The 13127-nt window shown below is 37.5% G+C and overlaps 1 protein-coding gene across 4 annotated transcripts in view; it reads left to right on the forward strand.

Moving 5' to 3' along the window:
* The window catches only part of DOCK1 (dedicator of cytokinesis 1), a 427633-nt gene that overhangs the window by 287129 nt on the left and 127377 nt on the right, over positions 1-13127 (forward strand). The window lies entirely within an intron of this gene.

Below are 13127 nucleotides of genomic sequence, written 5' to 3' on the forward strand. Positions count from 1 at the left end.
GACTGGTTGTAAGTGCAAGGACCTTCCAGAAATGACTCTGACCAATTAGCTACGCCCACCTAGTCACATGACCTCCAAGCCACACCCACAAAATAAGCCACGCCCACAGAACCGGTAGTAAAAAAAATTAGAACCCACCCCTGATGATAACCAATAGTGGTCAGTATCTATGGGACTATCAGATGCCCTTGGATTATGCTTTGCATAACACTGCTTAATTAAAAAGAGAACTGTATGATGAGGATAGATGTATCTATCTGATCAAAAAACAAACAAACAAGAATAGGGATATTTTCCACACTCTACAATCTTTTACTTTTGCTTACTGCTTTCTTTTTAGGGCCGGTTCAGTTGGTCAGTTTATTACACATCTCACTTCATTTCAGCTGAAACAGTTTTGTTGAGAAAAATGAAATATGACATTACAGTATTGAGTGAATCTGGCAGAGAAACTGGTTGCTTAAGGAGGACACGAAAAAGACTTCCAATAACATTTTGATGGTTAATAATAGAAAGAATTTGGAATGTTTCTGTGTGTGCATGTGCATGTGTGCATCATTATTTTCCAAATATAACAAATATATATATAACTTATTCAGTATAAGAAGTTTCTGTTTATAAATCTATTTAGTGAAGGTTATTATTTTTTGCTATAAACCAACTGGCTCCTAATATCACATAAAAAGATGCAATCAATACTTTGGAGCATTTGGGATTCTAAATCAATAGAAGAGGTGATATGAATTTCACACATTGGGACCATTCTAACTAGCATTTTAAGAGTTTGTTGTGACAAGTTTTTTCCTGCCACTGTTTATCAGTACCTCCATTTTAATGTTATTTCTAAAGCCTGGATGGAATTTGAAATTTAGAAACAGCTTCTTAATGAAGCGTGGAAATTTATAGTTCAAATATGAAATATAAATATCAGACTGCAGGTATATAGTAGACGCTCCCTGATATTTATCTGGATTTGAGCAATTATATAGGTTCTGTTCCTACCTTGTTGCTGGTATCCTTAAGATTTATATTGACTGTTTTCCTATGATTATCATTAAGTGTTGAACCTTATGATTCTTGACGAATGTATCTTTTCTTTTATGTACACTGAGAGCGTATACACCAAGACAAATTCCTTGTGTGTCCAATCACACTTGGCCAATAAAGAATTCTATTCTATTCTATCACCTTGAGATATTAAATCAACTGAAAATGTGGTGATCCACATGATATTTCATTCATTTCATATATAAAACATATGATTTAGGCTTATTCATTTGGAGAGATGATACCTAGGTTTCTTCTCTATACTAATACATTTTAATGTGGGATACACAGAAGCATTTTCAAGTCTGTATGTAAAAATTTAACCAGCAAAATCTTGTAGGAAGATCTATTTGTAAATCAGTACTTTCAAGACTTTTTGACAGTACATTTTGAACAATAATACTATAGGATACTCTTGTGCTTGACTTTAGGAGTGAGTGAAACTAAATAATTAACGAGCCTGAGCTATTTACATTGTGACTGAAAAATTTACTTGTGCATCTATGTGATAAGACTTGTTTGGCAGAAAAGTGTCAGACACCATGTCATACAATACTAGACTAAGGAAACATTTGAGTTGCTACATTTCTCAGTAAAAAGTAATATATTGACAGCAAAACTCAGATTGGTATCAGTGGTGGGATTCAAATAATTCCACCACCGGTTTGCCAAAAATGTGAGTGTGCACATTCACATGCATGCAGCTTCTGTGCAGGCATGCATGAGGCTTCTGCGCAGGCATGTGTACACAGAAACTGTGCACAGCTTCCGTGCATGCACGGCTTCTGCCATGTGCGAGGCTCAATCGAGCAACCTTTCGGGGCCTGCTTCCCTCCATCTCTGATCTCCAGGGCAGCAGCTGCTTCTCTCTGCACTGCTGGGAGAGTGTCTTGTTCAATTTAGCAGCTGTAAGCTGCCGCTTTCCTCTGAGTCCCATCTGGAAAGCGCAGTGGCTGAGAGAAGCAGCATTCAACATGGCTGCTGTTTCTCTCAGCTGCAGCGTTTTCCGATGGGATTTAGAAGAAAGCGGTGGCTCACAGCTGCTAAATTGCATAAGATGCTCTCCCAGCAAGAGCAGCAGCTGCCAACCTGGAGAGCACATGGACGTCTCTCCGAGCGACTGAGCGACTGATGGAAGAAATGGCTGCAAGATCTCCGCTGCAGCGCTTTCTGGATGGGACTCTGGTCCATTCCCTCCTGTGCGCCCCCCCCCACCGATGGCCATTCGGCTTAGTGCGGCAGGCAGTAGGCCAAATAAATTGCTTCAGCCTGGGGGGCTGTAGTTTGAGGCCAGAGGGGTTAGAAGCGAACAGCAATTGGGCGGAGGCTCCAGGGCAAGGCCGGAGCCAGGGAATGGCATGTTACCCAACCCGGTCAAGGCGGATGGTGAGTGGGTGGAGGAGGCTCTGGGCAAGGCTGGAGCTGCGAAATGGCACATCCCTGGGCCTCAACCCGAGGCGAAGGGCGAGTGGGCGGCATGCTTACCTTTGGTGAGCAGAGCAGGTGAGGCGCAGAGATTAGCTGGGCCACATGGCAAAGGCAAGATATATAGGGCAGGGTGGGGTGACGCAAGGCGGGGCAAGTGGGCAGATGGTGGTGGGCGATGACCGGGTGGGATGAGTGGCAAGCCAGTGAGTGGGTGGGCAGGGGCGGGGCCAACCAGAGGTGGTATTTGCCGGTTCTCCGAACTACTCAAAATTTCCACTACTGGTTTGCCCGAACTGGTCCAAACCGGCTGAATACCAGCTCTGGTTGGTATCAAAACAAGGGAAGCATGGCTCATTCTAAAAATTATTTATGTCTTGATATATCAAGAATGCAATATTTATTATTTTATTTATTGGGTTTATAAAAGCTTTTATTATTTATTTATTTATTCATCAAATTTATATAGCTGCCCCTCCCACCAGAAGTGATTCTGGGCAGCGTACAACAATCAGGATCACAATATAAAAACAATCACTGCAAAATATAGACAATAATTACTAAAAATTTAAAAATAATTAAAAATTAGAATATAGAAGTGTTGTATATAAAGCTTTGTGAAGAAATTATTAAAACATTCACCTGTCTTTGAATATGATAGTGCAGAAAGAGAATTGAGGTAGAGATTTTAACCATTCCTTTAGAAAAATAGGAATTACTGATCTTTTGACAACTTTCCTTCTTAATATTAGAAATTGTGCATTTTTCTGCTTATTTTATAAATATTTTATTAACATTAGGAGTATCTTTCTCTTGGTGAAAGCATCTGTGCAACTAAACTGCAGGGATTCTCAATTTTTAAAAGCACCGTAATCATTTCTCTCTATATTTAAGTGAAATGAATTATTATTCAATTCTTTTCATGAAGCAGATTTTGTCTTCTCAAAAGCTGTCTGGAGTAGAATGGAGAAGAGGTCTATGGACTTCAGTCCTTTTGTACCAAGTCAGAAAAGGAAAAATTGAAGTTCTTAGCTCTTGGTGAGTTTCTCCATCTTAGCTATTTTTCTCAACAATACTTCCCACGTTTTACATAAATGGGGAAAAAAGGCTTCATTCAGCTGAAGAATGGAAAAGAGAGAGGAAGATGAAGGAAGAACGGCTTGCACCAAAAATTTGCTCCAATGAGAATCATTGATAAGGGAAGACACTTCTTCCTTAGATGCTAGGTGTTTTGCTGGAGCAAAGCATAGGGGCTTTTTTTCTCCTTCTATATGAAATATATTTGTGAAATAGCCACTTTGGAGTGACAGTACTAACATAGAAGAAGGGAGTTGGCACTCTTCTTCAGTTCCTATCCTTGAAATAGGTGAGACTTTGAATGAGAGAGTATTCACAGCAAACTTCCCAACTATGAGGAAGCTGGAAAGCTATATTATTTTCACCCAATCCTACATAGTAGTAGTTAAAAGCTAATGATATCTGTTAACATTTTTCATGGTAATATATGAAACATTAATATGCATGACAGTAGGTTGCAATTAACACGTTTTTTTTTTCAAATGCTGAGGACTGAAATCATTATACGGTTCTACATAGTGATGTGAATGTCTATCAAACTACTTCATAGAAGACATTAATTAAATATGGATTAGATTAGATAAAGCATGTAAGAAGTAATTTGCAAGACTAAAGAAAATGCTGTTTTTCTATCTATTGCCTTCTGTCTGCCTATGGCAGCCTCCTTTTGCTTTGTGGGCAACTGGTTTGTAATCCTCCTTAAATATGTACAATATCTGAACATGTTCCATCTCTTATCAATCCTAACAGCTCAGACAGTCACATTCTATATAATTTTTGCTTGTAAGATATATTTTACAGATTAACAACTCCTATTACCGTGTTCCCCCGAAAATAAGACTGGGTTTTATATTAATTTTTGCTCCAAAAGATGCACTATGGCTTATTTTCCAGTTAGGTTTTATTTTCAGGGAAATACTGTACTAAAATGCACCCGCCTGGCTGACAATCTTAACCGGGGCTTATTTTAGGAATAGGGCTTATATTATGAGCATCATGAAAAATCATCCTAGGGCTTATTTTCTGGTTGGGTCTTATTTTCAAGGAAACACATTATATATTTACAGTTACAGTAAAGAGTACAAGAAATAGCAGGAAACTAGTGTTCAATCCCAAACAAAAACCGTCAAATGGATCATTGTATGAGAGTCTTATCCACTGCCTAACAAATTCCACTTAATTCAGTAGAAATGTCCTTTCATATTCACAGTATCTGGAATTTCCAAACCTTACCTCTTTCTCTGAACTTTAATTTCATTCCATCTTTCTTTTACAGTTTTCAAGTGGAAAAAGCTACGTACTTCTCTGAAAGTAGCTCTCATGAGTTTCAAGGAACTTACTGTATTTCTGAGTAGGCAGAGTCAGACTGTGTTTTAAATTTTGAATTATTCCAATGCAATTATTGTATATATTCAGAAAAAAATACAAAATATTACTTCAAGCAGATATTATTCCCAGTGCTCTTTTCTCATAGCTTTTACTGTCCTGTCACATTATTTTCCCAATTAATTTAAAATAAATCTGTAGTCATTATTGTAAATTCCCATAAGATTTCCTGCATGTAGTCTCGTGCCCGACCTAGAGACGTTAAATCCTTTATTTGCTTATATATAATAGAACTTTGCCAAACTAAAGTCCCAGATGGGTGGGATTGGAGATGGAGAAGTGGTCAGGCACTGTGCTCAGTTGTAAGGGCAAATGATCACGCAGGTGCTGGCGGCAATCGTAACTTCAAAATAGGTTCATATAGCCATTGAGAGATCTGCCATGGCTGTTAAATGACTATTCATATCTTGAGAACTACCTATATTCAGTGTCTTTTATCAATTCCACCTTGTAACTCTCTGGACTCAGGCTCTTGCTATTCAATGTCAGATCATCCTGTATTAAACACTACTTTTCCATGGATGAGAGGACTAAACCTATGTATAATTATTGAGACCTGGATGGGCATGGAGGGAAAGGGGTGCCTCTCTTGGCAATGGACCCACCTAGATATTATGACATCAACTGTGACTCTGGGTTAGAGGCAGAAGCAGGGAATGTCATCTAGGTCCTGGGACATTTTGGAAGCTTTCAAAAGCATTACTCTACACTTAGCTAGACCCTATTTATAAAATTGAAGGACAGATGGGATAACCACTTTGCGTTTAGCCTCCCTGCTGCATAGCAGCTTCTGTTTCACAACTGCTCAAAGCTGTGGTGGCTTGGCAGTGGAATTTCCCAGATTCATGGTCCTGGGAGACTTTAATCTGGGTACAGAAATGGAAGCAGCTTGGGAATTCATGGCTAACTGATCCCCATGGATCTGCCATATGTCATGGAGGGCCTGACACACAAGAAAGTGTCCACAGGTTAGATCTTGTTTTCTTGGCTCCTACCTAGATTAAAAGAAATGAATAGATGCTGACCATAGTAGTCGTCTCTTAACAACCATTCATTTAGCAATCATTCAAAGTTAGGACAGCACTGAAAATAGTGAACAGCTGAAGAAGCTTTTTGGATGAGAAACGAAACATCTTCAAAGAAAAACCAGAAAGTCCAACTGCTTCTTGAAAAAGCACCTATGGGACAACCATGACCTGGATGACTTGAGAATCTCCATAGTAACTGAAAAAAGTAACTTACTTACAAACCTTTGCACTTAGGATCATCACAATGTCCCTGTGGCCAAATGATTGTGATCTGGATGCTTGGCAATCAGCTCACACTTATGACATCCTACACTCATGTGGTTGCCATTTGTGAGCTGGTCAGGCAGCTTCCAACAAATCAAGTCCTTAGGGAAGCCAGCAGGAGGTCTCAAGTGAAATTCACATGGTGTCTCACTTGATGGCCGCAGCAAAAAATGGTCATAAAAATTAGGTGTGGTCATGTGTTGCTCCACTTAACAACCCTAACATTTAATAACCATAACACTTAACAATGAATTTTCCAGTCCCTCTTGGGGTCGTAAAGACTACCTATAAATCAGTCTGGTTTTTTTTCTAACTTGAAGTGAATTTGTTGATGCAAAACTAGTATTGTATTTGTCTATGTGATGATCATTTGATAATTTATTTGTATTACTTAAACTGTTTTGTAAACATTTCCATGGCAAAGCAATTTGTTGCAGGCAGTATATAGAAATTGCTACTATAAAAGTGTTTTCTAAATTGCTTTGCTTGTAGCTACAAAAGCTATCATAAAGAGTGATTCTACATACTGGGCTTCAAAAACACAGCAACAGCCACAGAGCAGAAAGAGTCAACTGACTTTATGATTTAAGAGCATGCTGAACCCACTTGTGAAACAAAATTATAAGCTTCAATAAACATGCAAAATATAATGCTTCAATCTCCTAATGACCCGAGCAAGTTGGCAGATTTATCACTTGTTAGATTTTATTTCAAGGAGGGGAAAAAAAGACAGAAAAGAAATAAAATTTAAAGATGATTATAGTCTTTTCATTTTTAAAAATCTAATTAGCTCTTCATGGTTTATATTTTTGTTGCAGTTATAATTAAAGTATTATTGATAGATGTATCAAATAATATGACATATTTACAAAGATGATAGACAATTATCAATTCCTGGCAATTGGAATTCTATGATGTGATTGCTGGGCATATTTAAGAACTGGAACACATAAAAATAGCATTCACTTTGTCATGATAAGTGTCAGAAAGTATTTGTTTTTTTTTTGCCTAATAAGATATAAAAGGAACACTTGGTCATACAAGTGACAACAAACAATTTAATATTTTTTTGCTTAAAAACAATTGTATTTTTTCATCCAAGAAATATATTTTGTTGAAAAAATAAGAACAATCTTCTTTAAAATTAATATACATTTGAGTGTATTAAACTCAAATTAATTATGAGACTTCTGTGGACTGATAAGATAGGATCAACATACTTGGAAAATTTTGATTTGAATAAAAATCTGAAAACCTGTCTAATCAACATATCTGGACAAAAATACAGATGATTGCTAGATGTCAGTAAAGAGATACAAAAAAGAAATATAGTAACAAATCAAATATTGCTTGAATTTCATTCATCTTCTCAGCTTTCAGTTTCTTTAATGTGGAAGATAGCAAGGCTTAAATTTGCTCCTTTTTATGCTAACGGAATATCATTATTATATCACTATAATTAATTTATTAAATTTATATCAGTCTAATATGTTCAATCTATTTGTATCTTCTCTTAAGAAGGATGATAGACAAATATACAGGGTTACTGTTTTTTAATAGCAAAGTTGAATGACATGAATGTTTGGGAAAAGAGACCCTCAGAAAGCACTTGACTATTAGTACTTCATCCTGACTATTGTGTGTTATGTCTCTTGTGTGATCTAAATGCATGTATGCATTTTAAATTACAAGACTTATAAATTTTATTGATTTTTTTTCTCTTGAGGAGTAACAACATATTGATCCAAATTAAATTTCAGTTTTTTAGTAGTCAGAAATGCTACTGATCTGAACTAAGATATCTAGATTATTGATGTTTCTTTCTCCAATTTTAAAACCTTTGTCATATTCTTCCAATTCAGCATCCCTTGATATGCATTTAGCTTATTGGTTGAATCAATCAGAAGACAGTATGTAACCTTATCTTACTCTTTTGCCAACTTAGAGTAGTATCTTCTGCCATATTCTATCTGGACTGTGACTTCCTGTCCAGTGTATAAACTTTTCATGACAATAATTAAATGCTCAGGGATTCTTATTTTTATAAGAACATCTTACATATTCACAGAATTGACCTAATAGAAAGCTTTTCTATAATCCTTGGGTCTTAAATACTGTTTAATCAACTATATCAAATCTGTCCAAAAGTTCTGGGGATAAATAATCCCTCAAATACTTAGGTATTATATTATTTATATAGGTAATAACTAGCATTTTGAATTGTACCATGGAGCTTACTAATAGGGATGAGGAAGCAAAGGTATTAAATGCTTCTGTATTTTGGATCAGCTGCAGTGGGCAAGTACTTTCAAGGGCTGTGCCATGTAGAGAGCAAATGTAAGGAACCAACACATGATTTCTATAGAGATTCTCAGTCATGCAGGTTATGATTGTTCAAAGGTGCTTTTTCAGGAGGCAACTGGACTTGTTTTTTCTTTTGAAGACATTTTTCTTCTCATCTTGGATGAGAAGCAAAACGTCTTCAAAAGAAAAAACAAGTCTAGTTGCCTCCTGAAAAGCACCTTTGGGACAACCAACACATGAGTGACTGTTGTAAAACTCTCCTGGTCCAGGTATTGTCACAATTGACACTAGATGAACTTGTGCAATTATATTATTAACTATAACTGCTAATTCCTAAATTGTGCACCAGCCCTGAAAGAGAAAGCACAACCCTCTTCTGACCTAAAAATGGGACTAGACTAGACTAGACTAGACTAGACTAGACTAGACTAGACTAGACTAGACTAGACTAGAATAGAATAGAATAGAATAGAATAGAATAGAATAGAATAGAATAACAGAGTTGGAAGGGACTTTGGAGGTCTTCTAGTCCAACCCCCTGCTCAGGCAGGAAACCATTTCAGGCAAATGGTTGTTCAATCTCTTCTTTAAAACTTCCAGTGTTGCAGCACTCACAATTTCTGAAGGTAAGGTGTCCACTGGTTAATTATCCTCATGGTTAGGAATTTTCTCCTTAGTTCTAGGTTGCTTCTCTCCTTGATTAGTTTCCATCCACTGCTTCTTGTCCTGCCCTCAGGTGCTTTGGAGAATAGCTTGACTCCCTCTTCTTTGTGGCAACCTGTGAGATATTGGGACACTGCTATCATGTCATGGACCTCTCAATATGTGACAATCTAAACAAGCACAGCCATTAGACTTACAGGACTGAGCCTGTTCTTCCAAATCCAAATCTGCACAGGCAAGACCTTACAGCATTACCTGATCAGCCTGGGGCCAGATATATAGTACATCTGGATCTCATCTGATGATATTGGATACTAAATTGATGGATGATCTCCCTCGGCAGCTTTGGGAGGATTTTAAATAAGAGGGCTGAGAGTGTCAAGCTTTGAAATACCTTACGTAGGACAAAGTTTTCACTTGATCTGCTATCCCTATCAAAACTGATTGGTCCCAATCATAGAGAAAGAAGTGCTACAGAACATTGGGATTCCCCTATTCCTAATCTCATGGATGGTCCAGAAAATTACCATGATCAATAATATTGAGAAAGGTAAGCAGAACCAGAATGGTTGGCTTCTGTTCCAACGCCATCAAAACTCATCAATGCTGCCTTGTTATTATGCCCCAGTCTGAAACTAGTCTGAATGGTCTAGATCAGCAGTGCCCAACATTTGTAGCTTGGTGGACCAGCAGAAGGAGAGGGAATTGGGCCATGAGAATGGTGGGCCAGCACACACACACAGTCCTTGCATGCATGCACAGGGGCCCCGCCACTTGCGCAAGTTGAGTTATGCATGCACGCACTCTGACCAGCCACTCACGCAGTCCAATTCTGAATAAGGCCATGGCCTGGTAGTGGGCCGCAGCCTGGGGGTTGGGAACCCTAGTCTAGATAATCTCTATCTTCCAGGACCCCTGCTGCAGGGGTGAAATGTTGCCGGTTCAGACTGGTTTTCCCGAAATGGTAGTAAAAAATACTACTGGTTCAGGTGAACCGATATTTCCGACGATCAGCTGGGTGACGATCAGCTGTGATGTGCGATTTATATTAGCTAGAATTGTCAGATTTCCTACTTTCTAGCTAATTAAATTGCGTGGCACCGTGGATCCCCCCCTCACTGTTGTACTTACCTTTGCAGACTCAGAAGGCTTCAAAATGTTCCTTTTTTAGCACTGTGTGGGTGCACCTCCGGCACGCAGGCACGCTCACTCGGTAGCAGACTCACAGAACTGGTAGCAGACTTCAGAGGATTTCACCGCTGCCCTACTGTAATGCTTCCCAGCACCTAGAAAGAAAGGGTTGGAAAATAGATGAAACAATTGGACTATTACAAGCTTCTTCAGGAAGGAGCACATGCATTCTTTCCCTGAAAAAGCAGATACTGCTGTGTGGACCCAACTCCCCACTAGGTGCTAGAATACTTTCTCTCCAGAATTACTTTAACATACCCTTTCTTGCTTCTAAAAAACTATGTTCTCCCTCCTGTTAAAGTATGAAAATATGTCAGCTTTTGCGTGGCTCAGTCAGAAGATTACCTAAAGCTTCAGAAGATTTTTTTCTTTTTCCAGGCATTAGTCATCCATTTCCAGCAGTGTCTGCCACACAAGTATTCTAAGACTAATGTAGCAGAACAGATTCTACACCTGTATTATAATTTTGATTATAATGCTAGAGTAGAAAGAGCAAGTTCTTTTTTTTTTCTTCACTTTCAACCATTTCTCCTCTGGGCAATGAGTTTTGTTTATATTTTGGGGCTTAATCAAGAACAAAAGTGGCAGAAACAGAATGAAAATCAAAGCTTCATTTTGTGTGTGTATGTGTGTCTATATGTTTTGGAGAAATTGTCTATCAGGTATTGATGTATTATAATTAACTTTAACTTTTCATCTTAAATTTAGCATCACAATTGGGACCAGAAATTTGATCATTGCAGTTGTAAGTCAAGGCATCCATGTCACTGGACCCATTTTTCTCTCATTTTTTACAACGGTCATAAAGTGATCCCATTATTCTGAATGAGTGTTTTTTTATGGTTTCTAGTGGAAAAAAATAAATAATCACGAATTCACATGGTCATGTGGCCATAGGAATCTGCAACCGGTCATAAATGCAAGCAGTTGCCAAGTGCCTGAAATGTCTTCACATGATTGTGGAGATATGTGTGACATTTTACAATGGCCGGAAGTACTTTATGGGCCGTAATACACCCATTCTGAGGCTGTTGTATAAAATGACTGGGGTAAGTTGAGGACTAATTGTATCTGATTATGAATTAGATACCAAGCCTGCTGTTCTCCTCTAAAGTCAGCTGTCTACTAAATAGGAATATGTGAGTAAACTCAAGACAATCTTAGGAATATCATCTATGATTGTATTTAAAGGATTAGTTTTGTAGAAGTTTCCACCTGATAATTTCAAATACTCAGCTATACTTTAGGTAAGTTTCTTCTGTGTGTGCCATCCTCATGACGAGAAATAATATGCCAACATGGACTATGCTATACTACTTTATACTATTATGTACCACTATTTTATACTATATCTCATAGTATTTCTTGGTCATGGCTTAGTATGCTACATGTACTAAGAAGTTGTCATTTATAAGCCATGATTTATTGTGCTACATATTGTACATACAAATCCTGACTTGCTTTTACTTAAGAGTGATACATGAATCCAGCAATTGTTCAACTTAGTATGGCTGCTTTGCATCTTAATAATTTTTTATTAGTAGAATAAAATTTTGTTGAACAGTGATATATATGTATAATTATGCTTTTTTCAAAAATAATGAACTAGATGAAAAGGAAGTGTTTTTTTAAAAAAATTACCTAGTTTTTAATTAAGTAGATTTCTCTAGTGATTTAACAGATTCAGAAATAACTTTCCAAGGACATTTTTAAAAAAGTAAAATCTTTGACTAAGGATCCTCTTCAAAATATTAAAAGAAAAGAATCAAAATGGAAGAGAAATAGTTGTATTAGTTTTAGTATACTAAGAGATATGGTAATTTTTAAATGTACCTAATAATTCCTGGTTGCTCTATAGGAAGAGTTCCCCTCTCTTCAAAAGACTATGAAGTGCCACATATTTTCAGTTTCTAAACTTCATTAATTAATATTGAAATGTATTAGGAGTAATTAAGTTTATTATTTCTATCCTAATGTGGGTTCCTCTGTACCCTGTTGGTTGTTATACAAACCAGATAGATAATTCAGAAAGAATTTTAGAGTCTGCCCTTTATGATTGCAAAGCTTTCAGATAATGTCAAGGAATTGTAATAGGGGTGAAATCTACTTACCTTCCTTACCGGTTTGGAAGTGCACACGCCGCGAACCAGAATTCTGCTCATGCACAGAAGGTAAAAAACACATTACTTCCTGGTTAAAACCAGGAAGTAATGACACTGAGGTGGGTGGGTGGAGCTTTGCTCCGCCATCGCTACCAGATCACCGAACCACATACCATGATCGCTACCAGATCGTCCAATCCGGTCTGAACCAGGAGCATTTCACTCCTGAGTTGTATTATTTATACCTTTTAAAAAGTAAGTCAGGATAGTTTACCAAGACATTAATTGGCATGTTAATAACATCAATTTGAACAATCTGCTGATGAAACATTTGAAAGCAAAGGTTTCGGCACTTTCACTTTATATCTTTGATCTTTAAAAAGAAAGGGAGAGGGTATTGCAATACCCCCTTCTCTACTGACATTGTCAGCTTTTTCTTCTTAGCAGAATGGATGTTTTGCTGAATCTGGATAGGTTAGGGTAAGTCCTTGGGGGGAGGTCTATGACAATTTGCTGCAGCCAACTCGCCACAGCCAACTCACCATGACCAATGTACTACAGCCAATTTGCCGCAGGACAAGAATTATACTAATATCAAAGAAATGGTGGAATTGAATCATTAAAGAAAGGATATAAAAGA

Source organism: Pantherophis guttatus, chromosome 6 (assembly GCF_059756535.1).
Source record: "Pantherophis guttatus breed Tessera chromosome 6, ASM5975653v1, whole genome shotgun sequence".
Lineage (NCBI taxonomy): Eukaryota > Metazoa > Chordata > Lepidosauria > Squamata > Colubridae > Pantherophis > Pantherophis guttatus.